The sequence below is a fragment of the Scyliorhinus torazame genome, chromosome 1, assembly GCF_047496885.1.
Source record: "Scyliorhinus torazame isolate Kashiwa2021f chromosome 1, sScyTor2.1, whole genome shotgun sequence".
In the NCBI taxonomy this organism is placed as follows: Eukaryota; Metazoa; Chordata; class Chondrichthyes; order Carcharhiniformes; family Scyliorhinidae; genus Scyliorhinus; species Scyliorhinus torazame.
This window is the reverse complement of record NC_092707.1, coordinates 284,744,137-284,765,882: the sequence shown is the minus strand read 5'-3', so window position 1 is coordinate 284,765,882 and position 21,746 is coordinate 284,744,137. Positions and strand designations below refer to the sequence as shown.

Genomic DNA, 21,746 nt, shown 5'->3' with positions numbered 1-21,746 from the left:
TCCCCCCAGCTAGGTCCCCCCCTAGCTGCATTGCTCCCCCCATTGCACTCCCGTAAGTCAGCCGACTCCTGCTGACCCCGGCCACTCCCGCCACTCCCTCGACCTTTCCCAGTGTGGAACTTCCCCTCCCCCCATTGCCCACCAGCAGGCTCTCCCCCTCCCCCTTCCACTCCCAGCACGGGAAAAAGCCCCTGCTTCCCAGCTCTGGCCCCGCCCCCTTCAACCCTTAGTGTGGGAAAAAGCCCCCACTTTCCACTCGCCCGGCCCCGCCTCCTCTGGTGCAACTCCCTTTTCAGGCCTGGTCCCCTTGCCCCCAACTCAGGCCTCACCCCCCCCTCCCTTCCCCGCGGGGCTCCATCCCCACTGCTGGCCATCAACCCCCCAAGCCGTTTACCTGCCCCCCTCCACGAGCCCACCCGGCGGGCCCAACCAAAGCAGTGCCCAACCAACCCCCGAAAAACAAAGAACCAACAATGAACAAAGAACCCCCCCTCAAAAAACAACACAACAACCCCCAACCATCCCTTCACCGCGGCCCCCCCCCCCCCCCCCCCCCCGCCCCTGACCCTCAGTCCAAGTTTTTCAGCCTGGACAAAGGCCCACGCATCCTCCGGGACACAAAATAATGATGTCGGTCCTTATAGGTGAGCCACAGATGCGCCGGCTGCAGCATGCCGAACTTCACCCCCTCCTGTGCAGCACCGCCTTCGCCCGATTGTACCTGGCCCTCTTCTTTGCCACCTCCGCGCTCCAATCTTGGTAGATCTGGACCTCCGCGTTCTCCCACCTGCTGCTCCGTTCCTTCTTGGCCCACCTTAGCACGCACTCCCGATCAGCAATCCGGTGGAACCGCACCAGCACCGCCCGCCGCGGCTCGTTGGGCTTGGGCCTCCTCGCCAGCACTCGGTGGGCCCCCCTCCAGCTCCAGGGGCCCCTGGAAGGACCTCGCTCCCATCCGCGAATTCAGCATGGTGACCACGTAGGCCCCCACGTCCGACCCCTCCAATCCCTCCGGGAGGCCCAGGATCCGCAGATTCTTCCGCATCGACCGGTTCTCCATCTCCTCAAACCTCTCTTGCCATTTTTTATGGAGCGCCTCATGCGCCTCCACCTTCACCTCGGGTCTCATCTTCATTCTCAGAGACCTTTTGCCGGACCTCGCGGATCGCCGCCCCTTGGGCCATCTGGGTCTCCAGCAGCTTATCGATTGACGCAGATCCGGTTTCAGCTCCCGAAAGCAGCGCTGAAGAAACTCCTGCTGCTCCTGCGCCCACTGCATCCATGCTGCCTGGTCTCCACCCACCGCCATCTTGGTCTTCCTCCCTCGCACTTTCTTTTGCTTCACTGCCACTTTTTTGATCGCCCCGCTCCTGGTCCAAGCCATACAATATCGGGGGAATGTTGCTGTCTCCTTCCCACACCGGGAAACGTCGAGCAAGCCCCGTTACGGGCTCTAAAAAGAGCCCAAAAGTCCGTTTTTAGCGGGAGCTGCCGAACGTGCGACTTAGCTCTGCATAGCTGCAACCGGATGTCCTCAGTGGGTGGATTTCTTTCAGCATGAGAAAAAATACATATTTATATAGTGTCTTTCATAATTACAGGACATCCCAAAACATTGTACAATCAATGAAGAGCTTTTGATGTGCAGTCGTTGTTGTAACATGGGAAAAGCTGCAGCCATTTTGCACGGCAAGCTCCCACAAACAGGTACTTTGACCAGATCATCTGTTTTTGTGATGTTGATGGAAGGATAAACATTGGCCACAACACCGTGGAGAACTCCCATGCTCTTCGATGGAATAATGCCGCGGAATATTTCCTGTCCATCTGAGAGGACAGACTGGCCCTTGGAAGTGATATGTTAGCATGGATAGAGGACCGGCCAACCAGCAGGAGGCAGGGATTGCGATACATGGGTCATTTTCAGATTGGCGACTGTAACTAGTGGAGTGCCACAGGGCTCAGTGCTGTGGCCTCAACTATTTATGCTCTATATTAATGACTTGGATAATGGGACTGACTGTATTGCTGATGCTACAAAGGTAGGTGGGAAAGCGAGTTGTGAGGTGGATGTGAAAAGTCTGCACAGATAGGAAAAGTGACTGGGCAAAGAACTGACTGATGGGGGGAACGTATGTGGGAAAATCTGATGTCAGGCAGATTTTTAATTAACATAAGGGTGTGAAGAGTTATGGAAGACCACCAGGAAAAGTGGAGTTAAAGCAAAATCCGATCAGCCATGGCCTTATTAAATGGCAGAGCAGGCACGATGGGTTGAAAGGCCCTTATTATCTTAAATAATCTCACCTGAAAGACAGCACCTACAAGAGCGGAGAATTCAGTAACGCACTGGAATGTCAGCATAGATGTTTGTGTTTCAGTCCTGTAGTGGGACTTAAACTCACAACGTCTGACTCAAAGAGAGAGGGCTGATTACTAGACTACAGTTGACAGCATGCCGATGGAGGGGGCAGCAAGGTTGTGGTGGGGGTGGGGAGATAATGTGTAACAACAGGGGTGAAAGAAAGCAGCCTGAGAGGGTTACATTATGACAGAGATCTCAGAGTTGTCAAAGGCAATGCGGGAACCTTTGATGATCTAGAGAGCTGAACATGCGCATTGCAGCCCATCATGCCCCATCAAAAAGGAAGGAGAGATAAGCTGAAAAGAAAAAATGCAAAGCAAAAATAACAATTCAATAGAGAGAGGGGCAATCACTGTAGCACAGTGGGCACTGTTGCTTCACAGGGCCAGAGTCCCAGGTTCGATTCCTGGTTTGCATTGGTCTCTGCAGAGTCTGCATGTGAAATGAAATGAAAATCGCTTATTGTCACAAGTAGGCTTCAAATGAAGTTACTGTGAAAAGCCCCTAGTCGCCACATTCCGGCGTCTGTTTGGGGAGGCTGGTACGGGAATTGAACCGCTCTGCTGGCCTGCTTTTAAAAGCCAGTGATTTAGCCCTGTGCTAAACCAGCCTCTGGTGTTCTCCCTGTGTCTGCGTAGGTTTTCTCCGGGTGCTCCGGTTTCCTTCCACAAGTCCCGAAAGACTGTTGTGCGTTTATCTCTACTACTTGGTCTTTTCTGTGGCTCTGTTCCAATTAGGGCAATCACTGAATTTGCCTTCTTTCTATATTGTCTATGTCTGAATGCTTAGAGTCGCCAGGTATCAAATGATACCACCACAAGTTTCAACCGGCTATCGATCAAAGAGCCAAACACCAGTGAGTTAGTTCAAAGTCAAGGGTACTTTATTTACACACAATTAGTCATGCAACATAAACGCTACTAGTTAACTACACCTATCAACTAAGACAACCTGTACTTAACTTTGGGCACCCGGTTTAGGTCAGGAAACAGTGGCCGCTGTTCAATTCTGGATCTCTCGGGTTCGAAGGAGTAACTGCTGCTCAGCTGAGCTCATCCATCTGGTAGCGGGCATTAACGCGAACTTGCTTCTGGTGTTGCTGCAGTTGGCAATGGCCATGACCGGGGTACCAAGGCCAAAAGAGAGCGATTATATGTCGAACTCTTCCTTTATACTCGGGGGGGCTTTCGCGCTCTTTTGGGCGGTCCTTCGATTTGGGCCGTACTAATTGGGTGATCCCTGATCATTCCGTTCGATTCCTTAGCCAATAAGTGGGCGGGGATCTGGATGGCTGGGCGTGTCCCAAGCGGTCACTGACCCCATTGTTTGTGTTTCCCTTGAACAGGGAGTGGCACCGAAATGTCTGGGACTGTCCTGGTGGCTGGAGTACCAGTCGTTTGTGTTCGGGGAGATGGGCCATCACCTGCTGATTGGCCTGATTAACATGTTAATGGGACGGGGTTTCGATACCATCTGGACTTTGCTGACAACATATGCATTTCAGGCTCTGAACCTGCCTGACTCTTGGATTATCCATTTTACCCATCAGCCTTTGCGAGTTGCTCTGTACTTCGTTGGAAGTGGCCATCCCAGATGGCTACACTACCTGCTTGTTAGGAATTGGACATTCTGAATTGTCCCTCCGTGTACCCGAACAGTCGCCAGAGTGTGACGACTAGGGAATTTCCACAGTAACTGCATTGCAGTGTTAATGTAATAATAATTATTATTGTCACAAGTAGGCTTACATTAACACTGCAATGAAGTTCCTGTGAAAAGCCCCTAGTCGCCACATTCCAGCGCCTGTTCGGGTACACGGAGGGAGAATTCAGAATGTCCAATTCACCTAACAGCACGTCTTTCGGGATTTGTGGTAGGAAACCAGAGCACCCGGAGGAAACCCACGCGTAAGCCTACTTGTGACACTAATAAAGATTATTATTAAGAGGGGGGCACAAGAGGAAAGAATTAGCAACACAAAGATATTCAAAATAACTAAGAGTGAGCACATTTTGAAATTTATTGTTTGCAATACCATGGGAGATCGCCAGGTGCCTGTGCACTTTCCTTGCCTTAACACTTACGTGAACTGTAGTTAGGAAATCATGCATCTAAATCCTGACAGTTGAGGGAGTGCTTACATTCTTGAGGGATATGCACACTTGCTTGTAAGCTTTTGGTATGGCATATTCATGAGTAGCTGAATTTTAGTTTGTGAGCTGAGTTCTACCTGCCTGTGCCTATGTTTTACTATGTTTATCATGCCTTCTTAATCCCATACTAGGTCTTACTTCATCACCTACTCCAGTGCTGGTTCCTCCACACATGGCCATCTCATCCCTTGGCCCTTCATCCCAAATGTCATCCAGACAAAAGACACAGGCATTACAATCTAATAAAAATGAAACCTATTCTTTCCCCCCAGAGGAAGGCAGAGAGCCTTCTCTAGACATTGGAGTCAGTCAACCAACTGAGAAATAAAATGAAACTCAGTCACGGAATATTTGGATATGAGCATCTGCCAGTGCCATTATTCATCTTTGAGATCACTGCGGTGTGAAGCAAGTTCTGCGCTTTTTGAGTAGTCAGAACTCCCAGATCAGATGCTAATACTAAGATATTTCTGTTGTGTAATTCATAAAGCAAGACCCAAATGGATTTTAAATGGCATAGTAAGAATGATTGGTGGAACAAAATTTGAAACCTAAATAGATTTCTTTGGAAATAGTCAGGTATCCTTTTCATTTACAAATGGTAGCATATTTTGCTTGTTTTCGTCTGATTGACCTGTTTTCTACCGTGGTTGAATGATAATGCTTCTGCAACCTTTATTTCTTTCGGGGTCAAGTTGTTTATCCCATCCACTGAACTCATTTCCCTCTGCTATAAAAAGATGTTCCATAGATTTGTGTTTCCTAGGTTATTTGGGGAACGCACGCCCCTGATGATCCCACACGAACTGTCAATTTTTTCAAAGCAAATTTTGGTGGAATTCAATCATGAAGCCTGAATTAATTAGTCTCCTAACCTTTGAAGCAGCCTTAGGAAACAAACTGAGGAGGTGGTCAGCATGAATGCAGATTTCAAAATGAACAGGATAGCACTTGAGCTGGCCATTGAACGTTAAATTGGAATTCAGCTCTGTAAGGTTTCAAGATGTCTAAAATGTTGAATGAGGGAATGAAAGTCAAAAAACTGTAGAATCCCCTGTTGTTTTCTGCATGGATCAGTAGCATCTACAAGGGATACATTAGAGACTTGGTTTGACAATGATGCATTGCACAATATAATATTCAATGTCTTCCTGGTATGGTGATTGGAACGGTCCTGACTTTGTAAAATAGTCTTGATGTTGTAGGTTAAATGAGCTGGTCTGTGGTATACTGATTGTTAACAACACAGCTTGCGTAATCCTCCAAAACTTGGATTCATTACTTGTGCATATTTCCTCATCAGCAGACCTGTGCTTTGAGCTGAAGACAGTGCATGCCCCACTGGCAGTGCAGAATGTGCCGATCCCATTTTCAAGCCACGGTTCCTGTCTCAGGATCAAGTGTTAGGGTTTTTTTTTAAAGCTAAAGTTTGATGTGGCTGAACAACTGCCTATAAAACACTTTAATCCCTAACCCTGTAATGTATTTAATTTCACACTGGCTGATGGGATTGTCCCTGAAAGGATTACAGCAGGGGGCTGCTATTTTCACACTTATACTAGAAAGAATAGGATATACGCGGGGTCGGAATCTAAGTAGGAGTCAACGACTGTAATATCTATACTGTTGAAGAATGGAAAAGGAAAATTGCCTCAGATTTCTACGGCTTTTTATCAATTCATCACTTTTACCTTTTAGTATGTTTGGATGAATCCATCATCACTCTTTTGTCAAACCTTCCCCAAAAGAATCTTCCGTCAAGATTTTCTTTTTGTGGTGATTTTATCATCAATTCCTTTACACTTGCGAACTCCTTTCAATTCTTTTTTGCTCTTTGTTTCTCTCAGAAATATGTACAATAACTTTTGGCACTTACTCCGTGAAAACGCAAACAGGTTTCCCAAGCATGCAATAAGTCTGAAGGTTGATTGACCTGGGATGCCCGCAGAGATCATCTCACACACTGGCTAACAGATCTTCTTACCAGTTTGTGCTTGCTAATAAGATAAATATTAGCATGATTTTCTTTCTTTCTGAAGGGCAAAGAAAGTCGACGCATTTAGCTTGGCTGGCAGTTCATAAACACATTATGGAAATTTTTGGAAGAGGGTCACATTACTGAAGGGTCGTTCCTGCACTCTGCCCCACTCTCCAATGCAATGCTAACTTTGTCACAAATCAGTCAGTACCTCATATTACAGGTTCAATGGAGCACTGCCAGTCACATTAAATGAACAGTAGATTGTTTTGTTTTGAATAACTGTACACTGTGCTCATCTCTCATTTTCTAAAAAATGTAAACAGCTCTCCTCTCTGTTTTTAACACAAAATGTGTCTCACGAACTTTCCTTGTTATACCTATCCCCGACAGATAATTCAGGCAAAGTAACATTTCTGTGATAATGAAGGAGAGCAAAGATTTTATGCTCCTTTTTTATAAAACAAGGTAGTTTACTCTTTGGACTTTCATTTCGGAAGGAGCTGAGAATGTTAGAAGGCATCAAAGATATGGTTGGGATAGACAGTGTTAATTCTTCCATATCTAAGCCTCTTTGCAGTAACTCCCTTTGTCTCCTGCCTCTAGTCATTAAACACTAATCCTATCACCCTTCCTAATCCTCAGCAGTGGAGACAGAGTTTAGTTTCCTAAACTGTCTTTGTTCCTTTCCTAATAGACAGGCTGACATTTCTGTAGAAGAGTCACATTTACTGCTCTCTATTTCAGCTTCCTAATGAAGTGCCATTAATGAATCTTTTCCACCCTTCACACAGGGTGAACGGATTTCAATCGGTTTAGTGCTAAGAAGGGAGATGTATTGTAATTTTATTGGTCTTTGCAAAGAATTGTCAAGACCCCAGCAACAAGACCACTGCAGCCTGCAGTCATTAAGACACTCCTCGATTTTAATTACAGAGAGTTTGCAGAAGAAAAGGCTCTGTTCAAATGGACAGAGCCTCATAAGCTAAGGGGAGATCTGAAGAATTCTTCTTCTTCAAAATAGAAGAAATAAGAGTGAACCTTTTTATAGTTTGTATTGACCTTCTTTCTGTCACTCTGAATTACAGGGGTTTAAATTATTGGATATCTTTGAGTTTAATTCAAGTACACCTCTATCAGTTGAAAACTTTATTCAATTCTAACTTAATTTGTTGCATTTCTAAAATCTCCAGTGGCTAAAGAGGATAGTCAGTTATCTGATAGATGGCTATACAATTGTCTCCTGTGATGATGCTGATAAACTTTGATCATATGGAAATTTAAATCATATTCTCATATTTTCTAAAGCATGCTTCAAGTCAATATTTATCGTCCCTCCTCAAAACTGCTGCTGTCATCTTTCCGAAAGGATGCTGCTGCCCTCCATGGGCTGTTACATCCCATCAAAAGACTATACATTTCCTCCTGATGACCACTTCCATCCCTGGCCCACTTTCCCTGTCTTGAAAGCTGCCATTCCACTTCCTAAAATTTCCCAAAGCGCTCCGCTTCCCAAATACAATTCCTGAGACCTCTGAATCCTTCTCAGGCCCAATTTCTGCCCTTCCACAAAAATAACCTGCCTCTCTCCAGTCGCCCGGCCATTAAATGCATCAATAACAATGTGTTTTGGTAAAACAATGTGTAAAACAATGATAAGAACGTGTATTTATTTAGCGCCTTTAACATCATGAAAAGTCCCTCAGCACTTTACAGGAACATTATAGAGCAGCATATGAAACTGATCCATCTAAGATACCAAGGTAGATTACCAAAAACTTGGTCAAAGGGTAGATTTTAAGGAGGAGAGGGAGAAAGTTTTTTTTAATACATTTAGAGTATCCAATTCTTTTTTTTCGATTAAGGTGCAATTTCACGTGGCCAATCCACCTACCCTGCACATCTTTTTGGGCTGTGGGGGTGAGACCCACGCAGACATGGGAGAATGTGCACTTCCACATGGATAGTGACCCAGGGCCTGCCGGCATCGAACCCCGGTCCTCGGTGCCGAGAGGCAGCAGAGCTAATAATACTATAATAATAACCTTTATCGTCACAAGTAGGCTTACATTAACACTGCAATGAAGTTACTGTGAAAAGACCCTAGTTGCCACATTCCGGCACCTGTTCGGGTACCCAGAGGGAGAATTCAGAATGTTCAAATTACCTAATAGCACGTCTTTCGGGATTTGTGCGAGGAAACCGGAGCACTCGGAGGAAACCCACGCAGACCCCTCGAGAATGTGCAGATTCCGCACAGGCAGTGACCCAAGCCGGGAATTGAACCTGGGACACTGCCGCTGTGAAGCCATAGTTCTAACCACTATGCTACCACGCTGCCCAGGAGGCCAGAATTGGACGAGCATAAATATCACAGAGAGTTGTATAGAAGGAGAATGTTGCAGATTTAGGAAGAGATGGGTCATGGAGGGATTTGTAAATGAGATTGTGAAGTTTAAAATTGAGATTTTGCTTAACGAGAAGCCAGTGTAGGTTGGCAAGGGCAGGAATGAACGAGCAGCAGAACTTTGAATGACCTAAAGTTTACAGAAGCTGCAATGTGGGTGGTCTGTCAGGCGAGCATTAGTATAGTGAAGTCTGGAGGTAACAAAGATACAGATGATGGTTTCAGCAGCAAATAAACTGAGGAGGTGGTGGAGTTGGGAGGTAATGGAGGTGGTTATGTGGTCTTAGTGATGGCGTGGATATGTGGTCGGTACTTCTTCTCAGGGCCATATATGTCTGGTTCAACCTCAGACAGTTACCAGGATGAGGGATGAAGTCGATAACAAGAGGAAGATATTTGTGGTGGAGACCAAAGACAATGGCCTCAGTCTTCCCAATATTTAATTACCATGTTCTTGTAGCATGGAGTCGCACACACCCAGTAAGACCGCAGGCTTTAGTGCTTCATGTGGTCAATTTGGAGGTTAGGCAGCTCAAAGCAGGATATTTAACCCTAATGTTCTTGGGTAAATGAAGAGTTTCTAATTGCTGCTCAGCTGGTAGTGTGGATGGTAAACGAGTTTGGGATCAGGCTGAACACTCTGTTAGGTATCAGTGTCAGGTTCACACGTTAAGTACTGACATGTGTATGATACTTCATGCCCTGAGTTACTGCTCCTGTAAGCGATGGGGTTAGGGGAGAAAACTTGTGTGGGAAGATAGATAAAAATAAAAATCTGGGCAGCACAGTGGCGCAGTGGGTTAGCACTGTGGCCTCACGGCGCCGAGGTCCCAGGTTCGATCCCAGCTCTGAGTCACTGCCCGTGTGGAGTTTGCACATTCTCACCATGTCAAGTTTTCTTTGATAATTGCTCCTTTGCAGCACATTGGTGCTGCTAACATTAGATGGTGTGTAATTATTTCCCAGGCTTTAAGCCTTGTGATAAATTTTAGTTAAAGTCTATCTGTGTAGACAGTAAGAAGTCTTACAACACCAGGTTAAAGTCCAACAGGTTTGTTTCGATGTCACTAGCTTTCGGAGCGCTGCTCCTTCCTCAGGTGAGTTGTAAGACTTCTTACTGTGCTCACCCCAGTCCAATGCCGGCATCTCCACATCATATCTGTGTGGAGGCATTAATTTCTCCTTGATATTCTTTTTTTTTTAAATTTAGAGTACCCAATTCATTTTTCCAATTAAGGGGCAATTTAGCGTGGCCAATCCACCTACCCTGCACATCTTTGGGTTGTGGGGGCGAAACCCACGCAAACACGGGGAGAATGTGCAAACTCCACACGGACAGTGACCCAGAGCTGGGATCGAACCTGGGACCTCGGTGCCGTGGGGCATCAGGGCTAACACACTGCACCACCGTACTTCTCCTTGATATTCTTCTGCAAAAACAATATTGACAAATATTTGTGAAGAATGAGTGTTATCTCCTACCTTGAGCTGTCCCATGGTTTGCTCTGGTACGGAGCTTATTATGTTCTGGTAAAGGAGTCTAGAGATGAAAGAATGATCACCAATCAGATGACCAGCTTTTTCATGGAATCTGTCTAAGAATGCAAGAGAATTGTTAAAACGTCTTCTAAATATGGGGGTAGTGTCCAAATTTGGACAGAAGCGGGTTAAAAATTGTTACGGGGAAAAGAACTGTTTGACACAAAAGAGGTAACTGAGATTCTTGAAGGCAGTTTTAGCAATTGAAAAATGTGTGAATTTCCTTTGCGGGTCAGAGGGAAAGGTGAGAAGAATGCCAATGGATGAAGACCCTGTTGATGTATTAGTCGTCTGTCTTTGAAGGTCTCTTTCATTTCATAGCTTTCCACCCTTTTCTTTTCAAACGCCTTCTGTCTGTGTTACTTGTGACATATAATGCATCTGATCAATGTACCTTCGTCAGTGGACAGTGCTGATTCACCACTTTTCTACTCATTTGCAAGGAATTGTGCTAATATTTTGAGTAAATACAGATTTGTCGTTGTGCTGGCATTGCAGTGTGTTGTATTCATGCATAAGTATTCAGCTTCTGCATTATAACAACTTAATGAATAACAGTCAAAAATTGGGTGTGATTGAGCGGGAAAGAATCTTAGTCTGCTGTCTGGCGCGTTTGGCGGGGTGCTTCTCAGCGGCTGCAGCACCGAGATTCATCCCGCTATTTACCGTTTTTTGGGGCCTCAGGGAGTTTTTCCCCACTCAGGCAAATTTCCAACACTGTCGAGCCAGGCTCGGCAGCAGATAAAGGAGCCATTTTGAACGGCTGCCCTGATTTCTGTTCCCCCCTTTTAGTCCTACCCCCTTCCTGGCTTTCAGGACCCAGCCCTTCACTCCCCCCCAACCGTTTTTGGTCCCTCAAACCTCCCTCATGCGCACTGTCATGGGCAAGGCACCCCAGGGCCCAAGTCTTGGCAGTGTCAACCTGGCACCTGGTGGTACTGCCAGGGTACCAAGCTGGCAGCGCCAAAGTGCCCAGGTGCCAGGGGGAGTGCCGGATTACTACCCTGCCCTGACACTGAACACCCATGGGGCTCTAAGGGCCTGAAAGACCCCCCGAGGTGCCAATATGCCTGGTCCATGTTTGTAGAAACCAGTGCTAAACGGTGCCCATTTGCGGTCTCATAAAAATGGGTGGTGAAAGCGGCGTCCTGATATAAATCCCAATATCTGGATCACGCCCACCGAGGAAGTAATCCAGATCATGCCAGGCGGAGCGTGTTTGGTGACTCGCGATTGGCCAGGCACCTAGCCAGGAACCCGATTTAGGCTCTCACGGGATTCATCCATTGCGCCCGGCTCCGTGCCAGGTGCAACACGGTGGCTGAATCACGCAACGGGCAAGCTTCATGAAACATTAAGAACAGACATTCCTGGCAGACTGTCTAAAATTACACAACAATAACATACTTCTTAAAAGTATTTCACATGAGTTTTGCTCATGAAAATCTATTCATGATAATCCTTAGGAAGGAATGAAAACCAGGGGAACAACAGTAGCTTGCATTTGCATAGTGTCATCAGCATGGCAAAATGCTCCAAAGGGCTTCACAGGAGTGTTATCAGACAAAGGTCTGAAACACGTGCTGCCCATTGACTCAAATATCCCACCATTCCTCTGGGCAGATTCCCACCATCCATCCTCCATAAACATCAATTCATCTAATACCCTGCTGCCAATGTTGAAACTTGCTTCAGGCTTAGTGCATCCATCTCCCTTATACAAATGACCTGTAGCAAGCAACCTGTTCAATGGACATTCACCCATCATCGCCTTGTGCTCACTGATAGACACTGGGCCCTGGTCCAGTAATACCTCAATTTCAAAATTCACACCTTAGTTTTCAAATCCCTCCATGGTCTTGCTGCACCCTATTTCTTCAGCCCTCCTGCATTTCTGCAACCTTCTGAGACCTCGACATTTCTCTAATTCTAGTCCCTTGTGCAGACGTAGGGCGGTATTCTCCAACACACCGCCGGGCCAGAGAATCGCCGGGGGGCAGCGTGAATCCCGCTCCGCTGCCCGGACGCTGGCTGCAGATTTCTTCGGCGCCAGTTTTTTGGTGGTGCCGGGAATCGCATCGGCTGGTCGGGGGCCGTTGGCAGTGGCCCCCCCGGCGATTCTCCGCTCCGCGATGAGTCGAGCGGCCGCCCGTCTTCGGCCTGTCCCGCCGGCGTAAATTACACAAGGTTTTTACCAGCGGGAACTGGCTCTGCGGGCGGCCTGTGGAGTCCTCGGGGGGGACGCACGGGGGAATCTGGCCCCATGGGGGGGGGGAGGAGGGGGGGGGGGCACAGTGGCCTGGCCTGCGATCGGGGCCTACCAATCTGCGGTCGAGCCTGTGCCGTGGGGGCACACTTTCCCTCCGCGCCGGCCGCTGTAAATCTCTGCCATGGCCGGTGCGGGGAAGAAACCCCCTGTGCATGCGCTGGGATCACAATGGATCCTCCTGGCGCTCCCGCGCATGCGCCAACTTGCGCCGGCTGGCAGAGGCCCTACGGCACCGGTCGGCATGCCGCCAATCCCACCGGCACCGGCCTAGCCCCGGGATTCCACACCTTCCGGGCGGCCCGACGCCGGAGTGGTTCATGCCACTCCTCGGCGCCGGTACGGCCCGCCCCGCCGGACACCGGAGAATCCCGGCCGTGATTCTCATCGCTCCACCATTGGCTGTAGTATATTTAGTTGGCCAGGCCCTCAGCATTTGGACAGCCTCCCTAAACTTTAACACTTCCTTCAACTCACTCCCTAAAGTCTACTTCTTTCACCAAACCTTTGGCTACCTTCCCCAATGTGTAGCCAGGTATCAACTTTTGTTTGATAATGCTCATATGAAGCCCCTTGGGAAATTTTACTATGCGAAAGGCGCTGTATGGAATCCCTACAGTGCACAAGGACGCTATTCGGCCGATCGAGTCTGCACCAACCCTTCAAAACACCACCCAACTTGGGCCCAATCCCCCACCCTATTCCTGCAACTCCACCCTAAGGGGCAATTTACCATGGCCAATCCAAATAACCTGCACATCTTTGGACTGTGGGAGAAAACAAGAGCATCTGGAGGAAACCTACGCAGACATGGGGAGAAAGAGCAAACTCTACACAGCCAGTGACCCAAGGTCAGAATTGGACCCGGGGTCCTGGCACTGTGAGGCAGCAGTGCTAACCACTGTGCCACTGCGCTGCCCACAAATATCAATGGGTATTTCTTGAGGTAAGATTTCAGGGTGTCTTTGAAGCACTTCCTTTGTCCTCCTCTTGTTCAGGATCCTTCTTTGAACTGGGCAAAGAAGATTTACTTTGGCCTTTGGGACTCTAAAAGCCGGCCTAGTGGAGTTGGCCCCGAATCACCATGGAGTCGATGCTGATGCTCTTGACTCCTTCAAGGACACTGTTTTAGTACGTCTGTCCTCCCACTGATGCAGAGAATCCACCTCAGACAGCGTTGATGGTACCACGCCTGGGCCTTGAGGTGGCATCTGTACGTAGTCCAGGTTTCTGGGCCATATTGAAGAGTTGGGAGGATGTCTGCCTTGTGCACGGGATCTCAGTATCAGCACAGATGTTGCAGTCGTCGAAGACACTCATGCTTAAGCGTCCGAAAGAGGCGCTTGCAGATTGGATACGATATTGGATCTCTGCATCAATGTCGGCATTAGGTGAGAGGTGGCTCCCAGGTATGGAAGATGTTCCACGTTTGGTAGGGTTTTTCCAATGATCTCGATGGAGAGAGAGCCCGGCACCCTGAAGGTTTACCTCAAGAAATGCAACAAATACGTCAATGCCTGGGAGACCCTTGCTCAGAAGGGATCTACTTGAAGGAACCTCATGATTGAAGTACACAAAACTTTGGGGACGGCCAACAGCAAGAAGAGGCCTGGAAAAGGAGCCTGAAAAAGGAATACCTGCAATCTAGAATCCAAGGAACGATCCCACCTCTTGGAACACCTGCCAAGGGTCCGGTCGAAGATGCGGCTCTAGGATCGGGCTCAGCCATGCAAGGACCCACAGAACCCATGAGCAGTAACACGGAGTTTCTTAGGTGGACAATCATACTCGTTAGTGAGTGATCACCTTGAAGAAGAAGAGATATCAGTGAGTAGCATCCCTACCTCTGAGTCAGAAGCTATAGGTTTGAGGCCCACCCTAGGACATGATGGGCCAATAAAAGTGCATTCATTACATGGTCAAACAGGTTAAACGTCAACCTGCAAATCCTTCCAACACACCAATGGCAGGCGGTAAGAGTGGGAGAGACTCCATGTCAACCGAGCTTGATGTGGAGTGGCGCCCCTCAAGCTACATGCCCCTGGCAACAGACTAGCGACCTGTTCCAGGTAAAAACAAGCTATAGAAACAGATTAAAGTCTGCCTTAGTGCGCCAGCAGGTTCGGGAAGAGAATAATAGAGGAAGAAAGGTGCTATATAAATGCAAATTGTTGTTGATGAAACAGACCAATGGCAGTAGTGTATGATTGCGCCAATCCATCAGTGAATATATGCTGACACATTCCCACCGCCGTGACAGAATGCGTTTTACACACTGCTGGCAGCAAACTCATGTGGGGAGATCTTGATTTTGCGAGTTAGCGTTAAACAAAGTTAAACATCAGTCGACAGCCTGCTTTGCATCTCAATGACTTCAAATGGAAGTGAAATTTGTAAGAGGTGAAGAAATAGGATAGTGACCTACTAAAACCCAATTTATACCATCCCAGAAAGCCCAGATCTACCCCTGTACTGTTTACACTCAGTGCATTCTCAATTTCAAGTTGACCAATGCTCATTTTATGAGCCGTGGACTAACGGATGCTTCAAGCTATTTCTCATATCTTTCAATGCTAGAAGTTTGTGTTAGGCTCTGCTATATTTATTGCTCTCAGCAAGCATTGTTTCCTATGAATTGTTTTTGCAAACATCATTAAAGAAAAATCAATATGAAAGAGATGATCCTGTCTCCAACTTATTGCTAGCCATAGAAATTGCTAATATAATGATTGAACCATTAAGAACAATAAAGTCCTGAAACAAAAGGATTGCGTTTAAATGTTATTGTTTCTTCCTGGCACTGGCCTCTCATTTTGAAACCATGCTGGTTCACACAAACTACCACTATGCATTTCAATCATCTACACTCTCACCAGGCAGCCTATGTTACAGTAATGGTGACTATGCCAAACTAGGATGAATTCAGAGCAACACACATAGGTTGGACTGCTATACAACCTCCACAATGAACAGAAAATGGACAGAGAAAACTCAATTACAATGCTACTAAGCAAATGTGAAATGTTGACGCCAATATTGTCTTTCATGTGTTCGGAAGCCAGTATCACTACTGAAATAGCCTGGATGACACATCCGGAATCTTCAAATTAAATAACCTCTACTCAGTCTCCTGCGAGATTGGGTGCAAGCTGTCAAGAGCATGAGTTAGAAGATAGAGGAATAACTAAGCCCAGATGGATCAGGGAAGGGTTGGAGTTGGGAGTGGGGGAATGGAGGAAATATAGAAATGCAGAGGATAGAGCGTGTATGCGAGGAGCTAGAGAGTAAGCCGAGGACAGGGAAGACAAATGAAAAAGAGGGATACGTTCCGGGTGCGGCGATGACCAGCTGAGTCGCACGTTTCGGCAGCTCCCTGTGAAACGGACTTTTGGGCTCTTGATAGGAGCCCCAACGGCAATTTTTACGGCTGAAAACACCGTGCGGTAAACCAGAAGGGTGTTCCCCCTGGACACGGATGGAAAAAGGAGAGGAAAGTGGCCGGATTGCAGCGGATCCTTTGGAGCAGCGGCAAGGAAGGCAAGCAGAAACCAAGATGGCGTCGGAAGGTGGCAGTTTCATATGGGGCCCTGAACAACAAGAGTTTTTGAAACGCTGCGTGGAGGAGATAAAAAAGGAAATGAAGAAAGAGTTGTTGGCCCCGATACTACAGGCGATCGAAGGGCTAAAGGAGGAACAAAAGACCCAGGAGCAGGAGCTTCGGGTCGTGAAGGCGAAAGCAGCAGAGAATGAAAACGATATACAGGGCCTGGTGGTGAAGTCGGAGATACAGGAGGCACACCAGAAACGATCTGTGGAGAGGTTGGAGGCACTGGAAAATAACGCAAGGAGGAACAACTTGAGGATTCTTGGCCTTCCTGAAGGTGTGGAGGGGGCGGACGTCGGGGCATATGTGAGCACGATGCTGCACTCGTTAATGGGAGTGGAGGCCCCGACGGGTCCGTTGGAGGTGGAGGGAGCATACCGAGTTATGGTGCGAGGATCGAGAGCAGGAGAAGCTCCCAGAGCCATAGTGGTGAGATTCCTCCGTTTTAAGGATAGAGAAATGGTCCTTAGATGGGCGAAGAAAACTCGGTGTAGTAAATGGGAGAACGCGGTGATCCGCGTCTATCAAGATTGGAGTGCGGAGGTGGCGAGAAGGAGGGCGAGCTTTAATCGGGCCAAAGCGGTACTTCACAAAAAAAAGATAAAGTTTGGAATGCTGCAACCGGCAAGACTGTGGGTCACATATCAAGGGAGGCACCACTACTTTGAGACGGCGGATGAAGCGTGGACTTTTATTGTAGAAGAAAAATTGGAATGATTGGACTACGAAAATGAACGTTTGGACAAAGTGGTGGGACGAGTGGGGGGGGGGGGGGGGGGCGAAGAGGGATTGTATGATTAATCCTGCGGTATGGTAACTTTTCTTTCTCCCACAGGTGGTGATGGGGGGAGGTGGGGAGGGAGAGGAGATGGGGCGTTGGCCATGGGAGGCGGGGCCGAGGGAGAGGCGCGGGCTTGGTTCCCGCGCTATGATAATTATGGCGGGAATAGAGAAGCAGGAAGGAGGGGGCGCCGCACGGTGCGAGCCGTGATCACGGGGGGAAGCCGAGGTCAGCCAGAGTTTGCTGACTTCTGGGAGCAACATGGGGGGAGTAATTACGCTAGCGGGGGGTCTAGCGGGGGGGGGGGGGGAGGGGGGAATTACTGGGTTGCTGCTGCTGGGGAAAGGGGGGAGTGGGTACGGGAAAGGATGGGCGGGGGGGCACCGTCTGGGAGAAATACAGCTGCGTGGGAACTGAGCGAGAAGCTGGAAAAAGATGATGGCTAACCGGCAAGGGGGGGGGTGGGAAGCCCCCCAACTCGGCTGATCACGTGGAACGTGAGGGGGCTTAACGGGCCGATAAAGAGGGCACGAGTACTCGCACACCTTAAGAAACTTAAAGCAGATGTGGTCATGTTACAGGAAACGCACCTGAAACTGATAGATCAGGTTAGGTTGCGCAAAGGATGGGTAGGGCAGGTGTTCCATTCGGGGCTGGATGCGAAAAACAGGGGGGTGGCTATATTAGTGGGGAAGCGGGTAATGTTCGAGGCAAAGACTATAGTGGCGGATAACGGGGGCAGATACGTGATGGTGAGTGGCAAATTACAGGGAGAGATGGTGGTGTTGGTAAACGTGTATGCCCCGAATTAGGACGATGCCAGTTTTATGAGGCGAATGCTAGGACGCATCCCAGACCTAGAGACCGGAAAGCTGATAATGGGGGGAGACTTTAACACGGTGTTGGAACCAAGGCTGGATAGGTCGAAGTCCAGGACTGGTAGGAGGCCGGCAGCAGCCAAGGTGCTTAAGGATTTTATGGAGCAGATGGGAGGGGTGGACCCGTGGAGATTCAGTAGACCTAGGAGTAAGGAGTTCTCGTTTTTCTCCTATGTCCATAAAGTCTATTCACGCATAGACTTTTTTGTGTTGGGTAGGGCATTGATCCCGAGGGTGAGGGGAACGGAATATACGGCTATAGTCATTTCGGATCATGCCCCACACTGGGTAGACTTGGAGATAGGGGAGGAAACAAGAGGGCGTCCACCCTGGAGAATGGACATGGGACTAATGGCGGGTGAGGGGGTGTGCTTAAGGGTGAGGGGATGCATTGAAAAGTACTTGGAACTCAATGACAATGGGGAGGTTCAGGTGGGAGTGGTCTGGGAGGCGTTGAAGGCGGTGGTTAGGGGGGAGCTGATATCAATAAGGACACATAAAGGGAAGCAGGAGAGTAAGGAACGGGAGCGGTTGTTGCAAGAACTTTTGAGGGTGGACAGACAGTATGCGGAAGCACCGGAGGAGGGACTGTATAGGGAAAGGCAAAGGCTGCATGTGGAATTTGACTTGCTGACCACAGGCACTGCAGAGGCACAATGGAGGAAGGCACAGGGTGTACAGTATGAATATGGAGAGAAGGCGAGCAGATTGCTGGCACACCAATTGAGGAAAAGGGGAGCAGCGAGGGAAATAGGGGGGGTGAGAGACAAAGATGGAGAGACGGAGCGGGGAGCGGAGAGAGTGAATGAAGTGTTTAAGACATTTTATAAAAAATTGTATGAAGCTCAACCCCCGGATGGGAGGGAGAGAATGATGGAGTTTTTGGATCGGCTGGAAATTCCCAAGGTGGAAGAGCAGGAAAGGATGGGATTGGGAGCACAGATCACGGTAGAAGAAGTGGTGAAAGGAATTAGGAACATGCAGACGGGAAAGGCCCCGGGACCGGACGGATTCCCAGTTGAATTTTACAGAAAATATTTGGACTTGCTCGCCCCGCTACTGGCGAGGACCTTTAACGAGGCAAAGGAAAGGGGACAACTGCCCCCGACTATGTCAGAAGCAACGATATCGCTTCTTTTAAAGAAGGAAAAGGATCCGCTACAATGCGGGTCCTACAGACCAATCTCCCTCCTCAATGTAGATGCCAAGGTCTTGGCCAAGGTAATGGCAATGAGAATAGAGGAATGTGTCCCGGGGGTGGTTCATGAGGACCAAACTGGGTTTGTGAAGGGGAGACAGCTGAACACGAACATATGGAGGTTGTTAGGGGTAATGATGATGGCCCCACCAGAGGGTGAAACAGAGATAGTAGTGGCGATGGATGCCGAGAAAGCATTTGATAGAGTGGAGTGGGATTATCTGTGGGAGGTGTTGAGGAGATTTGGGTTCGGAGAGGGGTATGTTAGATGGGTGCAGCTGTTGTATAGGGCCCCAGTGGCGAGTGTGGTCACGAATGGACGGGGATCGGCATATTTTCGGCTCCATAGAGGGACAAGGCAGGGATGTCCTCTGTCCCCATTACTGTTTGCACTGGCGATTGAGCCCCTGGCGATAGCGCTGAGAGGTTCCAAGGGATGGAGGGGAATACTTAGGGGAGGAGAAGAACACCGGGTATCTTTATATGCGGATGATCTGCTACTATATGTGGCGGATCCAGCGGAGGGGATGCCAGAAATAATGCGGATACTTGGGGAGTTTGGGGATTTTTCAGGGTATAAATTGAACATGGGGAAGAGTGAGCTGTTTGTGGTGCATCCAGGGGAGCAGAGTAGAGAAATAGAAGACCTACCGTTGAGGAAGGTAACAAGAGACTTTCGTTACCTGGGGATCCAGATAGCTAAGAATTGGGGCACATTGCACAGGCTAAATTTGACGCGGTTGGTGGAACAGATGGAGGAAGATTTCAAGAGATGGGATATGGTAGCATTGTCAATGGCAGGGAGGGTGCAGGCGGTTAAGATGGTGGTCCTCCCGAGATTCCTCTTTGTGTTTCAGTGTCTCCCGGTGGTGATCACGAAGGCTTTTTTCAAAAGAATAGAAAAGAGTATCATGGGTTTTGTTTGGGCCGGGAAGACTCCGAGAGTGAGGAAGGGATTCTTACAGCGTAGTAGGGATAGGGGGGGGCTGGCACTACCGAGCCTAAGTGAGTATTATTGGGCCGCTAATATTTCAATGGTGAGTAAGTGGATGGGAGAGGAGGAAGGAGCGGCGTGGAAGAGATTAGAGAGGGCGTCCTGTAGGGGGACCAACCTGCAGGCTATGGTGACAGCCCCATTGCCGTTCTCACCAAGGAACTATACCACGAGTCCGGTGGTGGTAGCTACACTGAAGATTTGGGGACAGTGGAGACGACATAGGGGAAAGACCGGAGCACTGGGGGGGTCCCCGATAAGAAACAACCATAGGTTTGCCCCGGGGGGAATGGATGGGGGATATGGAATGTGGCAAAGAGCAGGTATAACGCAATTGAAAGATCTATTTGTGGATGGGAAGTTTGCGAGTCTGGGAGCGCTGACCGAGAAATATGGGTTGCCCCAAGGGAATGCATTCAGGTACATGCAATTGAGGGCTTTTGCGAGGCAACAGGTGAGGGAATTCCCGCAGCTCCCGACACAAGAGGTGCAGGACAGAGTCATCTCAAAGAAATGGGTGGGGGACGGTAAGGTGTCGGATATATATAGGGAAATGAGAGACGAAGGGGAGACTATGATGGACGAACTAAAAGGGAAATGGAAAGAAGAGCTAGGGGAGGAGATTGAGGAGGGGATGTGGGCAGATGCCCTAAACAGGGTAAACTCGTCGTCCTCGTGCGCCAGGCTAAGCCTGATTCAGTTTAAGGTATTACACAGGGCACATATGACTGGAACACGGCTCAGTAAATTTTTTGGGGTGGAGGATAGGTGTGCGAGGTGCTCGAGAAGCCCAGCGAATCATACCCATATGTTTTGGTCATGCCCGGCACTACAGGGGTTTTGGATGGGGGTGACAAAGGTGCTTTCGAAAGTAGTAGGAGTCCGGGTCGAACCAAGCTGGGGGTTGGCTATATTTGGGGTTGCACAAGAGCCGGGAGTGCAGGAGGCGAAAGAGGCCGATGTTTTGGCCTTTGCGTCCCTAGTAGCCCGGCGCAGAATATTGCTAATGTGGAAAGAAGCCAAGCCCCCGGGGGTGGAGACCTGGATAAATGATATGGCGGGGTTCATAAAGTTAGAGCGGATTAAGTTCGTCCTAAGGGGGTCGGCTCAAGGGTTTACTAGGCGGTGGCAACCGTTCGTCGAATATCTTGCGGAAAGATAGATAGGGGAGAACAAAGAAGGCAGCAGCAGCGGCCCAGGACTTGGGGGGGGGGGGGGGGGAGGGATGGGGGGGGGATGGGGGGCGGGGGTGGCCTGAGACAAGGCAGTTGCCAATTAGGGCTAGTTTTTATTTTTTTTGTTATTTAATATTTATTTATTTGTTGTTGTTTTTGTTTAAACTTAAAAAGGTCATTATTATCTGTATTGTTACAATGTTGTGTAAAGGATGCACAATGTACTGTGTTGGTTGACCAAAAATTTTCAATAAAATATTATTTAAAAAAAAAAGAAAAAGAGGGCTACAAGGGGGAGCTGCGGGCAGTGACGGGTAAGAAGGGGAGGCGGAAATGGGCATTTTCATCACAATAGGACACGCAGACAGGAAGGGAGAAGAAGAGGAGAGGGGCATATGTGGGAGAGAG

At 48.5% G+C, this 21,746-nt stretch overlaps 1 long non-coding RNA gene across 2 annotated transcripts in view; it reads right to left on the bottom strand.

The window, feature by feature from the left end:
* LOC140421945 (uncharacterized) overlaps window positions 1-21,746 on the bottom strand; it is an 83,691-nt gene that overhangs the window by 7,961 nt on the left and 53,984 nt on the right. The window contains exon 4 of one of the 2 annotated variants that reach the window (XR_011947175.1): window positions 14,346-14,514. The exons of the other annotated variant lie outside the window; for it this stretch is intronic. This is a non-coding gene — a long non-coding RNA (uncharacterized lncRNA). The remainder of the gene's footprint in view (window positions 1-14,345; window positions 14,515-21,746) is intronic. 2 annotated transcript variants of the gene reach the window in all.